Genomic DNA, 5174 nt, shown 5'->3' with positions numbered 1-5174 from the left:
AAATATGCCAATTCACGGCTGCCGCTGTACCTCTACCTTGCGGAACGTCTGCTGTTCATGGACACACCACCGTTACACTCCTTAACCTCAAAAAATAAAACGGCACGCAGACTTTCGTAATATTCAAGTACACATGGCGAAGTTTATTAACCACGGTTATATTTAATTATTCCATCATTCGCGTCAAGACATAACCCACATTAGGCTACATTTCATCTTCCCTAACATGGCATACATACGTGCCAGCTATTAAACATACAAAATTACCCCTAATGAAGTAAAGCAAGCTGAATTCAGGTGCTTGATAGTGGGGGAGAGATAGCCGGGTGTTGCCGTCCACCAGAGACGTTTTTGCAGATTTCTAGGTTTTAATTAATGAGCGTGTGTGTAGCAGAACCCGCTTGCCTTTTTGATATGGTCACGGGCATGGCAATGTCGCTCTGGCACGGGCGACGAAATTACGCCCATTGGATGAAGACGACAGTTGTGGGGCTCAGCCAAGAGCTGCCCCGTTGACCGACCCAACTCTACCTTGAGTTTACCACACTACTAAGCCTTCGCGTTACGATGGAGGCGAAACGTCAGAGACTCGTGTGCATGCGCTAGTGCACGGTAAAAAACCCAATATGGTCGAAATTTTTAAAGCGCCCCACTACGGCGGCCTTGTTTTGGCTCGTAAGACATCAGAAACTTATACGCCTGTCGCCCGGCAAATTGAATGCGATTTACAGTGAACGTCACTGTGTCATACTGGCAAATTCTCGCCAGCAAACACCACTTAAACCTACCGCTTCAATAACACTTAAAATCATGTTGCCCTACAATGCTGCTCACACTTCAGTGTTGCAGCTAACAAATTAAAGCGATAATTTCTAGGGTTTTACGTTCCAAAACCACGATGTCATTGTAAGGGACACCGTAGTTTGAGGGCTCCGGCAATTTCGACCACCTGGAGGTATTCAGTACAGAGCATACACGGACCTGTAGATTTTCGCCTTTATCTAAATGCGGTCTGCTCAGTCCCGACTTTCGCGTCAGCAGGCGAACACCATAAGCATTGGGCCACGGCTTACAAAGTTTGCACAGCAGCTTACAAAGTCGTGGCCGTATGTGCCACCGGGACCGAAAATCTCGCGCCAAAACATTTGAATCGAGGAATCCAGGGTAGAAGTCACGTGGCAGTCCATGTTTTCAATAACTAAACAACAAATTTACTCCTCACAAGAGTGTGCAAGAAATTCAAACATTACTTTCAGTTACGCAAAAAAAAGCACATTTATGCGGAAATTATAGCTGTATTTCTCTTAAATACTGCTTTTATTACGGCGCCTCTGGCGGATTTTTTGGCGTCCTCGAAGGCAGATTTGAACGGAGCCACTATGTTTTTTTTTTTTTTTTAGCTGCGACGAGGTCGACTTTTGCGCCCCCCTTCGGCCATGGCTGGAACTTGAGACTCTCCGAGGCCTGGCTCAGTGGTGTCGTTTGGTAGCGGGATGTTATTTCACGAATTCTCAACTGATCGTGTAAGAAAATGTCGTTACATGTGGAGGAAACAAATAAATAAAAGCGGAAAAGCTATACATTTATGTTGCAGAACTTTTTTTTCCTTGCGCGACTTGCGCAATTACGCGTCATATCAAGGTTCCTGTGATATGACGCGAAGATCTCGAAGTGGCTCGATCCGCTTATCACTTGTCTCGCTTCCCTTTCTCACCCGCCGAAATGTTTCAGTGCGGGCGGGTCGACGCAGTTCGATGAAGACACTCACCCTCTTGCGTTCACACAGCTGTGAATGCGCACCGCACTCGCCGAGCAGAAGCGGGTATCGAATTCCTTTCCCGGGCTGACCGTGAAATGACGGGAAAAAGCTGAGTGTTCCCTCCCGGGAAAACAAAACATGAGACACTCACTTGCTCCTAGCCAAGTGAAAAGGCGCGAAATTTAAATTGGTTACTGTACATTTTCTCCGCGAATAAACTTTTGCCATCAAGCACATGCACAATGGATTTGAAAGTAATATATACACAAAGTAAAAATAAACGATGTTTCGCCGTAAAACGGAAAGGAGAACTAGAATTCATGGTGAAAATGTTCGAGCCCTCTATACGAGCACAACACAAAAAGGATACGCATAGCCAGAGCAGAAGATTTCCACAATGTATTTGATGTTTCCGTATAATGAAGGGTGAATGGAGGAGTGCGATACAGATGACGTTCAGGAAAAAAACAGCGCACGCTACGCATGAACGTAGGATGAAAATACGCCACGCAGATATAATTGGCATTCGAAGCACTCCTTGACACATCTGCTATTCGCAAAGTCGACCCAACACATGGCCTCTAAGGCGCAGGTTATTTGGTGACTATAAATTTGTGCGCCTGTGCTGCTATAACTTTCCCACGTTACAATGAACGCGCGCTCTGAAGAGGGGATCATGTTACGGGCCGATACTCGGTGCTGTTACGGGCCGATACGGGCGATACTTGTTGCAATATTTCTTTGAGAACCGGCGCGCTGCTCCTTTTGCGCTTCTACCGCAATGTGGAGGGAAGCGGCTGCTGCTCCTTGTCTCGTTGGTAGCGAGTCCTACATGAGTGACGCAGGGGGTGAAACTAATTGCTTGGTGTTGTTTTGCAGCCCCCGGCTTAGATGGTTACTGTGCCTTGGATGTTCAGGATCCCCATGCGTTTCTGACCGTTTGGGGAGTTCGTCGGAATATTAAGATAGCGCAAATGTGTTTCCTGCTATGCTCTTGAGGCAAACGAAAAGCATGGCATAGTGCCATGGAATATACTTGTGCACTACACATTCGTTTGGTATATGAAGTATGCGTCTTCTCAGCAACAGAGGACATGCTCTGTCCTCTATGCGCGGGAACTTTATTACCACGTTGCCAGTACTAGGTCATAGGCCAAGACGGGAGAATAGGCGGACTTCCCGGGCGGTGGTGGCCCCCCAAACTGAACGTTTCGTCCTGCTATTCTTTCTTTGAAATCGTGCTGAAAAATATTCGCGGCTAAAAAAACATGACTAAACTTTTGGGCTCCCTATGCGTTTAGCATTTGTTTAAGGAATCAATGATTCCCACACTTGACTCCATGTGATCCCATGTTGCAAAGTTTAAACCAGAGAGACCTTTACTTTTGCAATAACATGATCGCATGCCCGCGTCCTTGCGCGCTGCAGAGAAGGCGAAGAGGCGAAACTATGGCGGCCGCAAAGCAAAAAAAAAAAAAGAAGAAGACAGAAAGAAACGGTGTTCCGCAAGCCGCATCGTGTAGGTATCGCGGCTACGCACGTGGTGCCGTTGCGTGCAGCTGTGATGCACATCTTGACTGGAGCTGGTGGCGAATAAGTTTTAAAAAAAGACAGGAAATGTTCAAAGCCGTTTTGCTTGGTGATATATTGCCTTCCTGGGCTGCGTAGTTTCGAGTGTGCTCATGGCGACGAAACGAGAGCCCGTGTTTTCTGAAATAAACGCACTTGAAGTTCATGTACTCCAAAATTTGGAGAAGCGTAGCACATGCTAAGCTTCTAGGTTTGCTTATAGCGTATGAACGCTATAACCAACCCTATAAGTGCTGTTAGGTTGTAAGCAGTTCGTAGGCATTATTGCAGGCCATGCATATTTTTACTTTTTTCTTGCGTCATGGCTTTGGGTGCTGTCGTCATTCGAAAAGAAAACTTCAAGCTGCGTACGCATGTTCATCAGAAACGAACAAACAAACAAAAAAGTCAGTTTCGTCGCAACGGCGAAGCAATGAAAGCGATAGCAACAAATTGGAATGTAACGCGAAGAACGGAAAGCAGCTCAAAATTTCTAGAGCGTCGCTCAAGCGCAAAGGATGCACGAAAAGAACACACACAGTGCGAGTGCGAACTATCAAGTGTCACAGTTGTTACTTATTTCTGTTTGAACAGCGTGCTCGTTTCGCAAACGCGGCCGCTGCAGCGAGCGAAGTGACCCTTGTATGCTCTGTAACTTCAGTGCTCAAATCGCGGTGAAAACACAAGACATACAACCCCCCTGCTCCCTCCACGAGAAGCACGCAGGCGACCATGCCCGTAGGGCGAAGTGCACCGAGGCGCACGCGCGCAACGCTACGTGCGGGGCGATGATTTTTAAAGCGCGCCCCCTCGCGCACTTCGCGCCATCTCGCTGGTGAATAAGAAAGCACGCTGAAGTAAATGGTGTATATAAATAGCTCGCCGTTAGCATGCTGAAAGACGGTACTCTTCATGGCCTAGCCGTCTAACGCCGCGCGCTGCGGAGCGAGAGGTCGGCCGTTCGATTCAGCACGTCGGAAAGTATTCCTGAAATATTTTTCTTTGTGGCTTATCGATATATATATATATATATATATATATATATATATATATATATATATATATATATATATATTGTGAAGAACCAGACAGAGACAACACCCGTTTCTCAGGCAAGCTGTTCTAATGTGAACCTCTTCTTCCTCTGCCTCGATCAGCTCCCCGCGCGCCCGGACCCCAGTGTCGTTCTTTGTCATCAAACTCGGCCATGACTGCGAGCGCGCGGAGCTGTCGACAGTGCCTCTGGTGGACGGTGCTGGCTGCATCGCGGTGGTCGATCCCGGCCACGCTGCGGCTTGGCTCGTGAATCTTCTATAAGTATGTCCGGTGGGCGGCACTGGCTATTTCGTAGTGGCCGGGCTCGGCGACGCTGGAACTTCACTTGGAAGTTTGCCAAATATGACTCCGGCGGCCGACACTGGCTATATTGTAGCGGTTTCAGGTCTCGGGACGCTCTGCAGTCTGGCTGGCAATGCGATGACTCTGGTTGATGGCGGTGTCTGTAACGTTGTGCTTGCACGTTTGCGCTGGTCGCATGCCATTTGCGGTGGCACTTCTGATTAACTTCGTCATCTTCCGGGTTTGCGTCTCGGCTCGATATATATTGCCTGTGCGAAGGATGTGAGCGAGGTGGGACGTGCCTGCACCTTGTGCCAAGATTGTCACGGGTGTCCAAAGTGTCACGGGTGTCCACATCGATCTCGCTGCCTATCCCTCCGAACTTGTCGACGCCCGGTCGACCAGCGACAGCTCCCGTGCAAGAAACCACTCCGCCGGGTTCCACGTGGTCTTCAAGCAACACTGTGTCAGTTTGAATGAAGTGGTTCTTGTCGTAAACGGGCTCACA

The sequence above is a fragment of the Rhipicephalus sanguineus genome, chromosome 10 (genome assembly GCF_013339695.2).
Source record: "Rhipicephalus sanguineus isolate Rsan-2018 chromosome 10, BIME_Rsan_1.4, whole genome shotgun sequence".
Taxonomy (NCBI): domain Eukaryota; kingdom Metazoa; phylum Arthropoda; class Arachnida; order Ixodida; family Ixodidae; genus Rhipicephalus; species Rhipicephalus sanguineus.
This window is presented reverse-complemented; position numbering follows the sequence as displayed.